The sequence below is a fragment of the Triticum aestivum genome, chromosome 5A, assembly GCF_018294505.1.
Source record: "Triticum aestivum cultivar Chinese Spring chromosome 5A, IWGSC CS RefSeq v2.1, whole genome shotgun sequence".
Lineage (NCBI taxonomy): Eukaryota > Viridiplantae > Streptophyta > Magnoliopsida > Poales > Poaceae > Triticum > Triticum aestivum.
In genome coordinates this window covers 387,399,838-387,419,549 of record NC_057806.1, presented here as the reverse complement: position 1 = coordinate 387,419,549, position 19,712 = coordinate 387,399,838, and the positions used below count along the sequence as shown (strand labels likewise).

Below are 19,712 nucleotides of genomic sequence, written 5' to 3'. Positions count from 1 at the left end.
ACCTAGCGGTGCATCAAGGACATAATTCTTCTGTGCAGCAATGAGGATAAACCTCAGATCATGGATCCAATCCGCATCATTGCTACTAACATCTTTCAACACAATTTTCTCTAGGAACATATCAAAATAAACACAGGGAAGCAACAACGCAAGCTATTGATCTACAACATAATTTGCAAAATACTACCAGGACTAAGTTCATGATAAATTTAAGTTCAATTAATCATATTACTTCAGAACTCCCACTTAGATAGACATCCCTCTAATCCTCTAAGTGATTACGTGATCCAAATCAACTAAACCATGCCCGATCATCACGTGAGATGGAGTAGTTTTATTGGTGAACATCACTATGTTGATCATATCTACTATATGATTCACGCTCGACCTTTCGGTCTTCGTGTTCCGAGGCCATATCCGTATATGCTTGGCTCGTCAAGTATAACCTGAGTATTCCGCGTGTGCAACTGTTTTGCACCTGTTGTATTTGAACATAGAGCCTATCACACCCGATCATCACGTGGTGTCTCAGCACGAAGAACTTTCGCAACGGTGCATACTCAGGGAGAACACTTCTTGATAATTAGTGAGAGATCATCTTATAATGCTACTGTCAATCAAAGCAAGATAAGATGCATAAAAGATAAACATCACATGCAATCAATATAAGTGATATGATATGTCCATCATCATCTTGTGCTTGTGATCTCCATCTTCGAAGCACCGTCGTGATCACCATCATCACCGGCGCGACACCTTGATCTCCATCGTAGCATCGTTGTCGTCTCGCCAATCTTATGCTTCCACGACTATCGCTACCGCTTAGTGATAAAGTAAAGCATTACAGCGCGATTACATTGCATACAATAAAGCGACAACCATATGGCTCCTGCCAGTTGCCGATAACTCGGTTACAAAACATGATCATCTCATACAATAAAATTTAGCATCATGTCTTGACCATATCACATCACAACATGCCCTGCAAAAACAAGTTAGACGTCCTCTACTTTGTTGTTGCAAGTTTTACGTGGCTGCTACGGGCTTAAGCAAGAACCAATCTTACCTACGCATCAAAACCACAACGATAGTTTGTCAAGTTGGTGCTATTTTAACCTTCGCAAGGACCGGGCGTAGCCACACTCGGTTCAACTAAAGTTGGAGAAACTGTCACCCGCAAGCCACCTATGTGCAAAGCACGTCGGGAGAACCGGTCTCGCGTAAGCGTACGCGTAATGTCGGTCCGGGCCGCTTCGTCCAACAATACCGCCGAACCAAAGTATGGCATGCTGGTAAGCAGTATGACTTGTATCGCCCACAACTCACTTGTGTTCTACTCGTGCATATAACATCAACATATAAAACCTAGGCTCGGATGCCACTGTTGGGGAACGTAGTAATTTCAAAATTTTCCTACGCACACGCAAGATCATGATGATGCACAGCAACGAGAGGGGAGAGTGTGATCTACGTACCCTTATAGACCGATAGCGAAAGCGTTAGCACAACGCGGTTGATGTAGTCGTACGTCTTCACGGCCCGACCGATCAAGCACCGAAACTACGGCACCTCCGAGTTTTAGCACATGTTCAGCTCGATGACGATCCCCGGACTCCGATCCAGCAAAGTGTCGGGGAAGAGTTCCATCAGCACGACGGCGTGGTGACGATCGTGATGTACTATCGTCGCAGGGCTTCGCCTAAGCACCGCTTCAATATTATCGAGGATTATGGTCGAAGGGGGCACCGCACACGGCTAAGAATATGATCACGTGGATCAACTTGTGTGTCTAGGGGTGCCCCCTGCCCCCGTATATAAAGGATCAAGGGGAGGAGGCCGGCCGGCCCCTATGGCGCGCCAAGGAGGAGTCCTCCTCCTAGTAGGAGTAGGACTCCTACTAGGAGGGGGAAAGAAGTGGGGAGGGAGAAGGAAAGGGGGGCGCCGCCCCCCTCTCCTAGTCCAATTCGGACCAGGGGGAGGAGGCGCGCGGCCCACCTTTGGCTGCCCCTCTCTCTCTCCACTAAGGCCCATATGGCCCATTACTTCTCCCGGGGGGGTTCCGGTAACCCTCCGGCTCTCCGGTTTTCTCCGAAATCACCCGGCACACTTCTGGTGTCCGAATATAGCCGTCCAATATATCAATCTTTATGTATCGACCATTTCGAGACTCCTCGTCATGTCCGTGATCACATCCGGGACTCCAAACTAACTTCGGTACATCAAAACTCATAAACTCATAATATAACTGTCATCGAAACCTTAAGCGTGCGGACCCTACGGGTTCGAGAACAATGTAGACATGACCGAGACACGTCTCCGGTCAATAACCAATAGCGGAACCTGGATGCTCATATTGGCTCCTACATATTCTACGAAGATCTTTATCGGTCAGACCGCATAACAACATACGTTGTTCCCTTTGTCATCGGTATGTTACTTGCCCGAGATTCGATCGTCGGTATCTCAATACCTAGTTCAATCTCGTTACCGACAAGTCTCTTTACTCGTTCCGTAATACATCATCTCGCAACTAACTCATTAGTTGCAATGCTTGCAAGGCTTATGTGATGTGCATTACCGAGAGGGCCCAGAGATACCTCTCCGACAATCGGAGTGACAAATCCTAATCTCGAAATACGCCAACCCAACATGTACCTTTGGAGACACCTGTAGAGTACCTTTATAATCACCCATTTACGTTGTGACGTTTGGTAGCACACAAAGTGTTCCTCCGGCAAACGGGAGTTGCATAATCTCATAGTCATAGGAACATGTATAAGTCATGAAGAAAGCAATAGCAACATACTAAACGATCGGGTGCTAAGCTAATGGAATGGGTCATGTCAATCAGATCATTCACCTAATGATGTGATTCCGTTAATCAAATAACAACTCTTTGTTCATGGTTAGGAAACATAACCATATTTGATTAACGAGCTAGTCAAGTAGAGGCATACTAGTGACACTCCGTTTGTCTATGTATTCACACATGTATTATGTTTCCGGTTAATACAATTCTAGCATGAATAATAAACATTTATCATGATATAAGGAAATAAATAATAACTTTATTATTGTCTCTAGGGCATATTTCCTTCATCTTCGACCAAGGATTTGATTATCAAGGTGAAAATATTGAGCCCCTGCACCAAGACCCGGCCACATTTAAACAATTTGTGCAATTCCACCATGAGATGCGTGATTGGCACAGTCATTTGAATCTTCAAAATGACTTGGTTGAGCACGTGTGTGATCACATTGGCAACCAATAGACGTATTGGTTCATTTTATGTTCAGTCAAGACAATCTTGATTTGGTTGTAAAACTTTTTTTATTAAGGACAATTTCAATCGGGTTGTAAAACTATTTTAATTTTCAGACAAATATTTGGACGTGCAAATTAGTTTTGATGAGAATATGGGCATTTTTGGCCATGACGGACAGGATGGGGCAAATGGATGCGGCCGCGCGCTGGGCGCACGGCCACCACATCCCATGACACGCCCGGACATGACCCGAAATCCCTACCCAAACGGACAGAATCCGGACAAAACGGACGTCCATTTGGGGTCGCGCGGTGGAGTTGGCCTGATAGGCTTAGAATTGCATCCCCCACGTCATCTCTATGGCCATGCGGGCGGGACCCAAAAAAGCGTTGCCGACCGTCCCCTCTTTCTCCACCTTCCTCGCCGTCGCTGGGCTAAGCCCGAGGTGGACGGCCACGGTGGGGTTCCAGTCCCTTCCTCGCGGTGGAAGCATCCGGCGGGGGAGGCTCGGCCCCTCTGCTGCGCGGCGTGGCGGCCAACGTCGTTGTCGAAGGTTCTTCTCTAGCGACAGGTGAAAGCACAAGTGCTCTCTAGGTGGTTTTGATAATTGATGACAACATATCTCTTGTTGGACTAACACTTCTATCTAGCATGTTTCAGATAAGTTCAACAATGGAGTGGCATGGACTAAAGGTTGTGGGAACTCCTTCAAGATGCTAAGGACAAAGGATTGGCTAAAGCTTCAAGCTCAAGACTTCATTTTATATTTTAGTGATCCAAGATCACATTGAGTCTTTAGGAAAAGCCAATACTATCAAGGAGGGATGATGTGTTGCTTAATGAGCCTCTTGCTTCATGTGCTTAGTGATATGCTCCAAAACCCTCAACTACTTTCCCATATCCACATATGACCTAAACCCTAAGCCAAACTCGGTCCTACCGATTCTTTCTATCCGGCGCCACCGAGTTTCACTTGTCATAAGCCACTGCCAAACCCTAGCAATTCGGTTCTACCGATAGGGATCTCGGTCTCACCGAGATGGGATTGCAAACTCTCTGTTTCCCTTTCGTAACTTTTCGGTCTCACCGAAAGAGCGAATCGGTCCCACCGAGATTGCAGTGTAAACTCTTTGTTTCCTTTTTGTAACTTTTCGGTCTCACCGAAAGAGCAAATCGGTCCCACCGAGTTTACCTGACCAACTCTCCGGTTAGCTTATTACCAAACTCGGTCTCACCGAGTTTGTGTAATCGGTCTCACCGAGATTACGTTATGCCCAAACCCTAACCATATCGGTCCTACCGAGTTGCATGTCAGTCCCATCAAAAATCTCTAACGGTCACTAGGTTTAACTTTTCGGTCCGACCGAGTTTGTTGATTCGGTCCCACCGAGATTGGAAAACTGTGTGTAACGGTTGGATTTTGTGTGGAGGCTATATATACCCCTCCACCTCCTCTTCATTCGTGGAGAGAGCCATCATAACACATACACAATTCCAACTCATATGTTCCGTGAGAGAACCACCTACTCATGTGTTGAGACCAAGATATTCCATTCCTACCATATGAATCTTGATCTCTAGCCTTCCCCAAGTTGCTTTCCACTCAAATCTTCTTTCCACAAAATCCAAATCCTATGAGAGAGAGTTGAGTGTTGGGAAGACTATCATTTGAAGCACAAGAGCAAGGAGTTCATCATCAACACACCATTTGTTACTTCTTGGAGAGTGGTGTCTCCTAGATTGGCTGGGTGTTACTTGGGAGCCTCCGACAAGATTGTGGAGTTGAACCAAGGAGTTTGTAAGGGCAAGGAGATCGCCTACTTCGTGAAGATCTACCGCTAGTGAGGCAAGTCCTTCGTGGGCGATGGCCATGGTGGGATAGACAAGGTTGCTTCTTCGTGGACCCTTCGTGGGTGGTTGCTTCTTCATGGACCCTTCGTGGGTGGAGCCCTCCGTGGACTCGCGCAACCATTACCCTTCGTGGGTGGAGCCCTCCATGGACTCGCGCAACCGTTACCCTTCGTGGGTTGAAGTCTCCATCAACGTGGATGTAGGATAGCACCACCTATCCGAACCACGGGAAAAACATCCGTGTCTCCAATTGCGTTTGAATTCTCCAAACCCCTTCCCCTTACATTCTTGCAAGTTGCATGCTTTACATTCCGCTGCTCATATACTCTTTGCATGCTTGCTTGATATGTTGAAATTGTGCCTAAAACTCCACTCAAACCAAAAGGGCCTAAAAATTGCAACTTTAGCACTAAGTGTCTAATCACCCCCCTCTAGACACATCTACTTCTAGATCCTACAAGTGGTATCAGAGCTTTGGTCTCCATTGCCTTGGTTTAATCACCATTGGAGGAAGATGGATGTGTCTACTTTAGGGAGTCTTAGACATAGAGTGCCTATTCTTGATGGAGAGTATTTTCACGAGTGGAAAAATGAGATGCTTGTAATCTTCAATCAATATCATTTGAACAAGTATATTGCTAGTCCTTGTGCACCTCACATTGATCCTTTGCATCCTACCCTAGATGAAGATATTGACATGATTCGCAATCTTAGAACTATTGAGCTCATCATTAGAGGATTGCCCAAAAATTTGATTGCTAATTTGCCTACTCTTAATCGTGCCTATACTATATGGAAATTTCTTGAGGAACGATTTCCCGATCATTCCTTGAAAAATTTGGATGAAATTCTCCATAAATCTATTGCCTTGAGTAAGATGAACTCTAGTGATCCTAGTTTTGGTGATTATCTATTTGAGCTTGCCAATCTCAAGCGAGCTAAAGGAGATGTTGGAATCATTAGTGATATCATATTCGAAGCTATAATAATTCATAAAGGTGACCACTTTGATGATCATTTATCTAATGAATTACCCTCTCTAGGAAATGATGAGTCACAAGATCATGGTGAATATGGATACTATGATGATGATGATAGTGACTTCGATCTTGATGATGCAATGAGACATTTTGGTCTTATGGCAAATCTTCGGGGATATGAGTCAGGAGGAAAGGAATGGGTTCTTGATAGTGGATGTACTGATCATATGACCGGAGATGAAGAGATGTTCCGTGAGCTTGCTGAAAATGACGGCCCTCGAAAATATGTCACCTTTGGTGATAATTCAAAGGGTAAAGTGGTTGGCCTTGGTAAGGTGGCCATCTCACATGATAGTTCCATTCAAAATGTCATGCTCGTTGAATCTCTTGGCTACAACTTACTTTCAGTATCTAGACTTGCTGATTTCGGTTTGAATGTCCTATTTACTGAGGTAGAGTGCCAAGTATTTCGTCGAGACAATCATAAAATGGTCTTTACCGGTATGCGTAGAGGTGATCTTTACATTGTCGATTTCTCTAAAAAGGCACAACCTAAAACTTGCTTTATTGCTAAATCCTCAAAAGGTTGGTTGTGGCATAGACGACTAGGTCACGTTGGCATGAGAAACCTTGACAAGCTTATTAAAGGAAATCATATCCTTGGAGTTAACGATGTCATATTTGATAAGGATAGACTTTGCAGTGCTTGTCAAGCAGGTAAACAGGTTGGAGGAAGACATCCCGTGAAGAACATCATGACCACAAGGAGGCCACTCGAGCTACTTCATATGGATCTTTTTGGTCCCAACGCCTACAAGAGTCTCGGTGGAAATTCTTTTGGTCTAGTTATAGTTGATGATTTTTCAAGATTTACGTGGGTGTTCTTTCTTAATGACAAGTCGCAGGTCCAGAAGATCTTCAGAAACTTCGCTAGGAAGGCCCAAAATCAGTTTGACGTGAAGATCAAGAAGGTTCGGAGTGACAACGGAACGGAGTTCAAGAACGCAAATGTGGACACCTTTCTTGACGAAGAAGGGATTTCACACGAGTTCTCGGCTACGTACACACCTCAACAAAATGGAGTTGTTGAGAGGAAGAACCGGACGCTCATCGAAATGGCAAGAACGATGCTTGATGAATACAAGACGCCGAAGCACTTTTGGGCAGAAGCGGTTGAGACAGCTTGTCACGCAACAAATCGCTTGTATCTTCACAAGCTACTCGACAAGACGGCATACGAGCTTCTCACCGGTAACAAACCCCAAGTTGGATACTTTCGAGTATTCGGCTCAAAGTGCTACATTCTTGATAAGCATCATCGTTCAAAGTTTACTCCTAAATCTCATGAAGGTTTCCTACTTGGTTATGGCTCAAACTCTCACACTTACCGTGTCTACAACAATTTCACCTGAAAGGTTGAAGAGACGGTAGATGTGAAGTTTGATGAATCTAATGGCTCGCAAGTAGAGCAATTGCCAATTGATGTAGGAGACAAAGACCCTTCAGAAGCAATCCAAGACTTGTCCATTGGCAAAATTCGTCCAACGGAGGTGAAGGAGAGTACTTCATCCGTCCAAGTGGAAGTTTCTACTTCACGACAAAGTGAACCAAGAATTGACATGGAAGCATCCACAAGTGGGACACACCAAGATAAAGAAAACGAGGAAATACATCAAGACGAACATCAACAACCTCCTTCTCCACCACGACAAGAGAACGACAACGTCAACAATGAAGAAGACCAAGAAGAAGAACAAGATGAAGAAGATGTTCAACAAAGACCCAAGCAAAAGCTCTCACGAGTTCGAGCAAGAATTGCCAAAGATCATCCCGTCGAGCAAATCTTAAATGATATACAAACCGGGAGAATCACTCGCTCAAAGACTCGTTTAGCTAACTTTTGTGAAAACTATTCATTCATCTCTAGCATTGAACCTATGAAGGTTGAAGAAGCATTGGAAGATCCGGATTGGATAAACGCTATGCATGAAGAGCTACACAACTTTGAGAGAAACCAAGTTTGGACATTAGTTGAGAAGCCCGACAACAACCACAACATCATTGGTACCAAATGGGTGTTTCGCAACAAGCAAGATGAAGATGGACAAGTGGTTCGCAACAAAGCACGTCTCGTCGCCCAAGGATACACACAAGTCGAAGGTATGGACTATGGTGAGACATATGCTCCCGTTGCTAGACTTGAGTCCATTCGCATCTTACTTGCCTATGCTAATCACCATAATATCACCTTGTACCAAATGGACATCAAAAGTGCTTTTCTAAATGGTGAAATAGAGGAGGAAGTTTATGTCAAACAACCTCCCGGTTTTATCAATCCTAAGAAACCAAATCATGTTTACAAACTTCACAAAGCTCTTTATGGTCTTAAACAAGCTCCTAGAGCATGGTATAAATGCTTGACCAAGTTCCTTACTACAAGTGGTTTTGAAATTGGTAAAATTGATTCTACTCTTTTTACTAAAAGGGTTAATGGAGAACTATTTGTATGCCAAATTTATGTTGATGATATCATATTTGGTTCAACTAACCCTCTCTTTAGTGAAAAGTTTGGAAAGCTAATGTCAGAGAAGTTTGAGATGTCTATGATGAGTGAACTCAAATTCTTTCTCGGTTTGCAAATCAAGCAAACTAAGGAAGGTACATTTGTCTCTCAAACAAAGTACACCAAGGACTTATTCAAGAAGTTCAATATGCAAGAATGCAAAGGTATGTCTACACCCATGCCTACTAGTGGACATAATGATTTGACCAAAGATGGTGAACCGGTTGATCAAAAGGTTTATCGCTCTATGATTGGTTCATTGTTATACCTATGTGCTTCACGTCCCGATATTATGCTAAGTGTGTGCATGTGTGCACGATATCAAGCTGCTCCTAAAGAATGTCATCTTAAGGCTGTGAAAAGGATAGTGAGATATTTAATCCATACACCAAATTTTGGCATTTGGTATCCTAAGAGGTCTTCTTTTGATCTTGTTGGCTATTCCGACTCGGATTATGCCGGAGATAAGGTTGATAGAAAGTCCACTTCGGGTACTTGTCAATTTCTTGGTAGATCTCTTGTGTCTTGGTCTTCCAAGAAACAAAACTCGGTATCCTTATCCACCGCCGAAGCGGAATACATTGCCGCTGGTTCATGTTGTGCTCAATTACTTTGGATGACCCAAACTCTTAAAGATTATGGGATCTATGTGAAACATGTTCCACTACTTTGTGACAATGAAAGTGCTATCAAAATTGGTCATAATCCTGTACAACATTCTCGAACTAAGCATATTGAAGTTCGTCATCATTTCATTCGAGATCATGTTGCTAAGGGTGACATTGATCTTAAGCATGTTCGCACCGATAAGCAATTAGCGGATATATTTACTAAACCTCTTGATGAGAAAGTGTTTTGCAGGTTGAGAGGAGAATTGAACATCATTGATGCTTCGAACTTGGAGTAGAAACTCCATTGGATACATGCAAGACATGAGCTTATGACTAATCCATGATATATCTCTTATGATAACCATCTTATGTCTTGGATATATTTGCACCTTGCATGTTGTCTAACCCATGTAGGTGCTTGGTTGAATCTAATTCCATGAGATTGCGACTCACTCACATCTTGAGCAATCTCTACATCACCAAGACTCTACACAATGGTGGTTGAAGACAAGGAAGCACAAAACCATTCAAACATATCCTTTGACAAATTCTATGTTGAGCTTCATGATTGTCATTTTTGGATACACAAGTGCTCTTCCTTGCAAGAACTAACCCATGTAGGTAGATGAACTCAAACTCCAAGTGGTGCTCCCAACTCTTGATGAGCTACATCAACCTTGAGCACCCACACAAGTTCAACTACATGAGCAAGAACCACACCACCACCCAAGGTATGTTATTCCATCTTAGAGAAGCTTTACTCCAAGACATGAGTCAAAGCAACTCAACAAGATGTGAATACATCAAGATGCTTAAACGAAAAATGGTAACCCCATTTTGAGCTTAAACGATGAGTATGACCTATGATCAAGTGTTCTCACTTGACTCCTAAGTCAATATACTCTAACATAGGTGACTATGTCACCGCCCAACTCTAGATGAAGTTCTCTTGTGTTCTTTTTGTGTGTATCTCATGCATGTTTAGTTTCTTTCTCTTTTTCAAAAAAAAACTCCATCTAGATTTTTCAGTCTCTTCTCTTTTCTTTCTGTTTATGTTCTGCATTTTCTGCATTTAATTCCTTGCAAATCCTTCAGGTAATTCATTGCAAATCTTTGTGAGATCCTACATGTCTAGTGAGCTGAGGTGACAAGTGTTTTTCTCTGTGTAAACTCGGTTTCACCGACTTGTAATTTTCGGTCCAACCGAATCTTTTCGGTGCCACCGAAACATACCACTCGGTGCCACCGACTTCGCAACAGGAAAAACAGTTTGCCACTTGTTCTATATTTCTTCTGATCCAGCTCTACTCAATGAATCTTGTCCTCTACAAGCATCACAATTTTATCCATTGCTTTGTGCTGAGTCTCAAGGACCAAACCTATACGACGGATTCCAGAAAGCCCTTCTTGGAAATTGATGTCAAAGGGGGAGAGAGAGATCACATCAAAGCTTGTAGGAGAGAGAGATCACATCAAGGGAGAGAAAAAGTCTCAAGGACCAAACCTACAAGAGAGAAAGTATTAAGGGGGAGAGAGAGACTTCCAGGGGGAGAGAATACTCAAGGATCCCAGATGCTTGATGTTCAAGAGGAGAGATGTCACATGCCTTTTGGGGGAAAGACATGTATTTGCATTAAGTTCTATCCATTTGTATCTTTCAGCTCTGATTTTCTGTTCCCTATCTTCTCCCAATATCCCATGTAAGATTCAGGGGGAGCAAGACACCTAAGGGAAAGAAATCAGTCAAATTCATTGCATATCTTTATTCTTGGGGACATGTTGAATCCAATGTGGTACCTTGTACTCACTCTCTACATGTCATCCCAGTCTTGGTATTCTTGTGGTTTCTTTTGTTTGCTCTGGCTAGTGGATGTACCTGTGTTATCTAACTTTGTTTGTGCAGGTTCATTCCATCCTAAGCCAACTCAAGACCACAAGGTAAGTATATGCATCAAAATCATGAGTATGAGGAGTTCTTGCTTATGTACATACTGTTTGCAAGAAGGACTCATGAGCATGAAGGTATTTTCCTTGATAATCTTTTGCTCTGATGCATATGGCCAAGATACATGTAACACATTGCCTACTCTGTCATGGTTATGCTCTCACATGCCTCTATATTTCATATTTACATGAGTGCATACATGTAGGGGGAGCCTATGCTTGTTACATGTCCTTCCAAAGCTTTACTTGCTGTTCTTTATATCTTTATCTAAAGCTTTGATGTATGTTGCCATCAATTACCAAAAAGGGGGAGATTGAAAGCACAAGTGCTCCCTAGGTGGTTTTGATAATTGATGACAACATATCTCTTGTTGGACTAACATTTCTATCTAGCATGTTTCAGATAAGTTCAACAATGGAGTGGCATGGACTAAAGGTTGTGGGAACTCCTTCAAGATGCTAAGGACAAAGGATTGGCTAAAGCTTCAAGCTCAAGACTCTTCATTTTATATTTTAGTGATCCAAGATCACATTGAGTCCTTAGGAAAAGCCAATACTATCAAGGAGGGATGAGGTGTTGCTTAATGAGCCTCTTGCTTCATGTGCTTAATGATATGCTCCAAAACCCTCAACTACTTTCCCATATCCACATATGACCTAAACCCTAAGCCAAACTCGGTCCTACCGATTCTTTCTATCCGGCGCCACCGAGTTTCACTTGTCATAAGCCACTGCCAAACCCTAGCAATTCGGTTCTACCGATAGGGATCTCGGTCTCACCGAGATGGGATTGCAAACTCTTTATTTCCCTTTCGTAACTTTTCGGTCTCACCGAAAGAGCGAATCGGTCCCACCGAGATTGCAGTGTAAACTCTTTGTTTCCTTTTTGTAACTTTTCGGTCTCACCGAAAGAGCAAATCGGTCCCACCGAGTTTACCTGACCAACTCTCTGGTTAGCTTATTACCAAACTCGGTCTCACCGAGTTTGTGTAATCGGTCTCACCGAGATTACGTTATGCCCAAACCCTAACCATATCGGTCCTACCGAGTTGCATGTCAGTCCCACCGAAAATCTCTAACGGTCACTAGGTTTACCTTTTCGGTCCGACCGAGTTTGTTGATTCGGTCCCACCGAGATTGGAAAACTGTGTGTAACGGTTGGATTTTGTGTGGAGGCTATATATACCCCTCCACCTCCTCTTCATTCGTGGAGAGAGCCATCAGAACACATACACAATTCCAACTCATATGTTCTGAGAGAGAACCACCTACTCATGTGTTGAGACCAAGATATTCCATTCCTACCATATGAATCTTGATCTCTAGCCTTCCCCAAGTTGCTTTCCACTCAAATCTTCTTTCCACAAAATCCAAATCCTATGAGAGAGAGTTGAGTGTTGGGGAGACTATCATTTGAAGCACAAGAGCAAGGAGTTCATCATCAACACACCATTTGTTACTTCTTGGAGAGTGGTGTCTCCTAGATTGGCTAGGTGTTACTTGGGAGCCTCCGACAAGATTGTGGAGTTGAACCAAGGAGTTTGTAAGGGCAAGGAGATCGCCTACTTCGTGAAGATCTACCGCTAGTGAGGCAAGTCCTTCGTGGGCGATGGCCATGGTGGGATAGGCAAGGTTGCTTCTTCGTGGACCCTTCGTGGGTGGTTGCTTCTTCGTGGACCCTTCGTGGGTGGAGCCCTCCGTGGACTCGCGCAACCATTACCCTTCGTGGGTGGAGCCCTCCGTGGACTCGCGCAACCGTTACCCTTCATGGGTTGAAGTCTCCATCAACGTGGATGTAGGATAGCACCACCTATCCGAACCACGGGAAAAACATCCGTGTCTCCAATTGCGTTTGAATTCTCCAAACCCCTTCCCCTTACATTCTTGCAAGTTGCATGCTTTACATTCCGCTGCTCATATACTCTTTGCATGCTTGCTTGATATGTTGAAATTGTGCCTAAAACTCCACCCAAACCAAAAGGGCCTAAAAATTGCAACTTTAGCACTAAGTGTCTAATCACCCCCCCTCTAGACACATCTACTTCTAGATCCTACAACAGGTCAAGGCGGGGTGGCAGCCCCCTTCTCCTTCCCGTGCGGGCTCTCCTGGGTGGGGGCTCAGCTCAGAGATCGCGGCTCTCCAGATCACGACGCTGGCCAGATCAGGTTCGTGCGCGCTCGTTGGACGGCTGGCTCAGCCGGGGCAGTGTTCTCCGATGAGGGTGCTGCGCGGAGCCGTGTGGAGATGATGTGCGGTGACTCCGTGGCAGTGCGGCAGGGCGGGCGCCAGATCTACCCGTTTGACTAGTTTTGGCTCACCTTTTGCAGACGGTGAGGATGGAGGTGGCCTGGCATGGTTGGTGTGCTTGCTGCACTAGGGGTGTCTGGGCCAGTGGCGACGCCTACGTGTGGTTAGTGGTCGCGCTGCTCAGGGCGAAGGCCCTGGCCGGTGACGTCCGACAGCGGCCGACGGCGCCCGTGGGGGTCACTATACTTCTTGGAGGCGCTGTCTGGGAGCTCAATGCTTCCTCAACTCCTGGGCAAGATCTTCAGGCAAAAGTCTAGTTCCGTTGGATTGGGCGGCGGCGTCATTTCCATCGCCACGATCCCTCTTTAGGGCGCCGTCTTGAAGATCATGGTCCTATTGGTGCTGCTTGGCTGGACGTGCATGGCGTCACGGTCGGCAAGTGTCTGATTGATGGTGTGGGAGGTTGGCGTTGTGAATTGTGTGGCGACGATGATGATGGCGAGATGTGCTGGGTCGTGGCATGCCTTCGTCGTCAATAGTCGGCTGGTTCATGAACGTGAAGTCGGAGTTGCGGTGTTGCGGGGCTATGCGGCGACAACGATGCCAGGCGATTGGCAATCCGGACTCTGTTGGTGCCAGGCGTGCTCCTTATCTCCTGTGAGGCTCGTCATCAAAGTGAAAGCTGTCTGATCCTTGTCGTCGCCGGCCGATTGTTTGAATTTGGCCGACAGGGTTCCGTGCTTCGTTCGTTCGGAAGGGACTTGAAGGGTCGTTGGCGTCGAAGTCAGAGTCGCTTGCTTGAGGAGAGGTGATGACGATGACATTGTGGGCAATCTTGACGGCGTCTTTTCCTTAGCGGTGTGTTTGGGTCATATGTGGGTGCCATGTCGATCGAAATGCCCTCTTTTATGGGCGTGTTGTGACGGTTTTCCGTTAATCAATCGGGCAACTCTATTTTTTCCTTTCAAAAATCGAGATTCTTAGGGGCCGAGTTTCAAAAAAAAGAGGCGGAGATGGTCGGTCAGATGAAGACTCGCCGGGGATGCTGTCTTCAGATGGAGGCATGTGCCATGCAGCATCCGCGGGAAGTATATTACAAAAAAGGGATAAGTATATTTTTCATCCTCAAACTCTTCCCAGAGTTTAGAAATCGTCCCTCAACTCAAAACCAGATAGTTTTCGTCCTTCAACTATCAAAACCGGATAGTTTTCGTCCCTCACACCGCTTCGAGCGGTTTTCATCCACATGAACAGTAAACCGATGAACAGTATTTTTTTTTAAAAGCAAAAAAATCTAAAAAATTGTGGGATCAAAGTTCCTCGGGTGCGCAAGGTGCATGAATTTTTTTGTGCTATTTAGACATTCCAGGAGCCCGTGACAAAGGAAAAACCATAAATATGTACGTCAATGAACAGTAAATTCGAAAAAATAGAGAACAAATTCAAAAATATATGAAAATTGTTGACATACAAGATGCTCGGGTGCTCAATGTGCCTGCAAAATTTCATGGTGTTTGGACATTGTGGGAGCTCGTGGCAAAAAAAAAACAAAAATTGGCTGGGAAAGAAACTTTGAAAAAGTGCACTATTTTGTTTATTTTTGCTAGAGCTTCTCCTATGTCATTTCAGCACAAAAATATGCAAGCACCTTGCACACCCAAGCATCTTTGATGCCAAAAAAATTCATATTTTTTTGCTATTTATTTAATTTACTTTTCACCGACGTACATGTTTACAATTTTTTTCTTTGTCATGGGCACCTGGAATGTCCATACAATATGAAAATTTGTACGCACACGACGAATTTTGATCCCACAAATTTTCAGGGTTTTTTTTGATATTTTTTTTGAATTTACTGTTCGTTGGTTTATATTCATGACGGACGAAAACCGCCTGAAACGGCGTGAAGGACGAAAACTATCCAGTTTTGAGTTCAGGAATGATTTCTAAACTTTCAGAAGAGTTCGAGGACAAAAAATATACTTATTCCTAAAAAAAATTGCAGCAAGCACGGTACGATCCAGTGACGGACGAAAAAACGCCGTTGCCGGGGATCGAACCCGGGTCACCCGCGTGACAGGCGGGAATACTTACCACTATACTACAACGACTTCAATGTTTATTGAATTTTCTTGCTTGTATAACGGTTTAATTCCTCCCATCTATCTTGACGCGCCAGCACGATATATGGTCGCACACAGTCGGGAGCACCTCGATATCGATCGGCAAGAGGCCTCATATAACGTGTGCCCCTCAAGCATCACCGACTTGTATGTATACATGTTTGGTGCTGATTGCGGTCAAATCAAGTAACAGTCATTGATCCACCATGTGATGATCTTTGCACCCCTGCACGGCTACATGCATCGTGCTGCCTGCCTGCCCGCCCGCCCATCTACAAAACCTGGAACTCCGGGTACGACTTTGTCCTATCATTTCGAACACATATTTCATCCCTGTCTATAGATGGTTTATAAACAGTAGCCAACATCATAACATGTGAAACCGGTACTAATCAAAACCCGCCCCTATTTGCACTGCAGAATACAGTTATTTCCTATCAAAAAGCTCACACCCGCTCCGTTTTAATGACAGTAGGCAATTACCCGTCCCCCGCGTCCCTTTCCGAGATGACACGGGGGAACCCTAGCCGCCCCACCGCCTGTCTTCCTCCACCCTCCCTTCCCCCTCGCCGCCGTCGAGAGCCACCGCTTGGCAAAGCCCAGGCAATGCCGACGGCGGCTGGGCTTCTCCCTGGCGTGGCTTTTCTTCTTCCTCGCGGCGGCTTAGTCACTTTCAGTCAGGGACGAATCCAAGGGGGGACGAGGGGGGGGGGGGGCAAGACCCCCCTAACGATCTTGTCCGCCTTAATAGCGATTAGGAAAGTTCGTAATTAGGCAGCATTTTGACGTAATTAGGCAGTGTTTTGACTCAATTCGCCCCTCTGTCCGGCTGTCCTGTGTAACCCACGTGAAACCTCCCTAGGGCCTAGCCCATGTACATTACATAGCAGACCAAAACCAACCAAAAAGAAGGCCCACCATCGAGAAAAGGGGCCAGGGTCCATTGGTACAGGGACTTGGCTGGAGCCTGCAGCAGCATGCCACAACCGCTACGATTCTCTGCTGCTACGATCATCAAGATTTTAGTGCCGCCACTGCCTCGTGCGATCTTCATATCTGTCCTGCGATCGAGTCTCCACCCATTTCCTGCCATAGCATCGCCTGCCGCCGCGACCGGCGAGGCTGTCCGTGAAGGAGAGGAGCACAACAAATGCGCCCCAGCGGCCCAGCCTTCTTCCAGCGAAAATCAGAAGGGGACTGATCAAGATCCACAATTGCTGCACGGTTAGTCTCTTCATCAGGCGGCAAAAAAAAGTGTCTTCATGTCTTGATCTTTAATCTCTTCAAACTTGTGTGGTTGTGCCATTAAAAATCTAAAAACATCAGATATCAATTACAGAATATTGGCTGACCTTATTCAATTATACTCGTGTATAGACATGAAGATGAAGAGAACAATGGAATCCAACTGTCCAAGCCTAGAGATCCTAATCGATCATTCATCTTAACCATTAATGGGTTTGGATTAGGATCTAGGAGAAGAACCAACATCATGATTTTTTTTGTTGGTCAATATGATTGATAACTAAATGATCGACATGAGAATAAAAGTTGGAATCCATTCTGACATAGTACCGCCTGCCACATTATTATTTATGCAATATAACTAATTTAGATACTATTCTTTGTAGTGTTTAGTTGTTTACACTAACGAGAACGACGCCAGGCTTATCGTTTTTTGCACACTTTAAACTTCTTATGGTTCGGTCGGTGCTCATCAGCCTATAAGAGCTCAAGTCTGAAACTCGCCTCCCTATACCAAATTTTTGGCTCCGTCCCTGCTCCTAGTGGGCTTGGTGGCGCGACACTTCGAAGGTCTGGCGGCGGCTCGCTTTGCGGCAGGTTGGAGGGCCTGTCCCCGTCTGGTGGTGCCGCCTAGACAGCCGATGCGGCCTAGGGCTCTTGACCCCAGATTGGATCTGGTGGTGCTCGGGCCTGACCATGGCTGCCTGTCAGGCATGGTGGCGGCGAGTCTCGCGGCCTCTGGGCATCATGGAGGTGCCGGCGGTGGCATGTGCTTAGCCTGGTGGTGGCGGCGGCTGTGCACGGGAGTTGGATTCCTTCGAATAGATCTGGGCGAAAACTTGCTTTCGGCTACTGCCAAGGCCGACGGTGGCGGCGCTATCTGCATTGTTCCCTTCTTGAAGGTATCGCCGGGGAGACGTTCAAGGCCACTCTCTGCTACCTCCGAAGAAAACCCTAGATCGGATGATCGGATGACGGCGGCACTCTGGTGTCGTTCCCCCCTTGGGGGTGTCATTATTGGAGGTACACACGTGATCGAGGGACCAGAGGACGGATTCTTTGGTGGAGCGGTGCGTCATCTCACTCATCGATGGCGGCGGATCTCGGCGGCATGGCGATGTGGTGACTCGGCGCCCGATGCGCGGAGATGGACTCGCGCAGGAGGGTGACGCGGTCTGGCGTCGTGGTGGCGTCGACGGCAGCTAGACCAGGCAACGTTGATGCAGCAGTACAATTCTGAAGATGGATTGGTGGCAGGTGGCTGCGGCGGCCTCATACCCGGCAGGCCTCCTGGTTGAGGAGTGCGCCGGACCGGTGGGTGCCCCATACCCGGTAGGCGTCTTGGATGAGACCTCAAGTCTTAGATGTTAGGTTTGGCTACGAGGTCTGTTTGGTATTAGGCCCAGACTATTAGCATCCCTTCATCAATTGGATAGGAGTAGCGACAGATGTTGCCTAGACGGTGGCTTTAGCCTTACTATTGTATTACTTTATAAGGTCTTGTGTGAACAATTAATAAAGTGACTGCATGCATCGTTCAGATGTAGAGGTCGGAGGTCATTTTTTTCTTTGAAAAAAAATAGTTTTAGACCAGCTTGAGAACAACTAATAAGATCAATTTTCTTTGGAGTGGATGCGGAACGAATCTTGAGAATTCCATTGCCAGGACAACTACCGAAGGACTTTGTGGCGTGGCATGCTACAAAATGCTAGTTTCACCGTGAGGCCGGCATACGACACAGAATGGGAGCACCAGTTTGGAGCTAGGCCAAAGAAAAATCCGAGTGAAACGTCAAGTGAGAATCCGGTTTGGGATATACTATGAAAGCTGCACATTTCGAGTAAGATCAAAAAAATTGTATGGCGAGCTCTACACGGCATAATTCCAGTAGTGGGAATTCTGAGGAATAGACAATTCAAGATCTCGCCTGCATGTCCTATTTGCCACCAAGGGCAGAAGATATTCTACATCTAGCCTTTACATGTGAGCGTGCAAAGCAAGTTTGGAAATCCTTGGAATTAAATGACATAATATCGAGGGCTCTTAACACTGACCGTTCGGTTTCTGTGGCGCTGGAGGAACTTTTGAGATACCCAGTGAAAAAATCACCTGTTCTCAGTCAGTTGGGGATGCAGGAAACGATTGCGGTGGCGGTCTGGTATATCTGATGGGAGCATCGTGAGGTAGTTAAAGGAGAAAAATTAAATCGGCACCAAGTACAACTTTTGCCACTCAGGCGATCTCTTTGAATCATGCTATCCGAGCGCCGAAACATATTGCTACTAAGCGTTGGCAGAGACCAGCATCAGGTACATATAAACTTAACACATATGCGTCTTTTTTCGAGGATGGCAGTGGTGTAGCAACAATGATTCTTCGTAATTCCAGGGGAGAAGCTGTGGCCGGGATTTCAAAATTGATCGACAACAAAATTAGTCCGCAAGCGGCCCAAGCAATTGCACCGCGGAATGGAGTAAAACCGGTGGACATATTGGGCTGCCTTAATGTACCGGTAGAGTCTGATTGCCTTGAGTTAGTGCAAGCATGCAATGGAGATACTGAAATCTAGAGCCTCACTCGGCGATACTAGCTGATTGCTTTCTGCTAGCGCATAACATTTGGGGATCAACTTCAAACACCGTCCAAGTCAACGAGTAGCCCATTTTCTTGCTAGGAGATGTTATGATTCTAAAATTTGTGAGGATTGGGTAGATGTAACGCCTGTTTTTCCTTCACCTATTGTACTCCATGATGTTATTTTATTTTTCTTGTTATATGATTCTATTGAAAACGTAGCATGCAATTTCAAAAAAAATCCTACGATCACGCAAGATCTATCTAGGAGATGCATAACAATGAGAAGAGGAGAGTGTGTCCACG

The 19,712-nt window shown here is 45.4% G+C and overlaps 1 non-coding gene across 1 annotated transcript; it reads right to left on the bottom strand.

Annotated features, from left to right (window-relative positions):
- Positions 1-15,502: 15,502 nt before the first annotated feature.
- TRNAD-GUC (transfer RNA aspartic acid (anticodon GUC)) lies at positions 15,503-15,574 on the bottom strand. The gene has a single exon. It is a non-coding gene; the product is annotated as a tRNA-Asp (tRNA).
- Between the last annotated feature and the right edge of the window lie 4,138 nt (positions 15,575-19,712).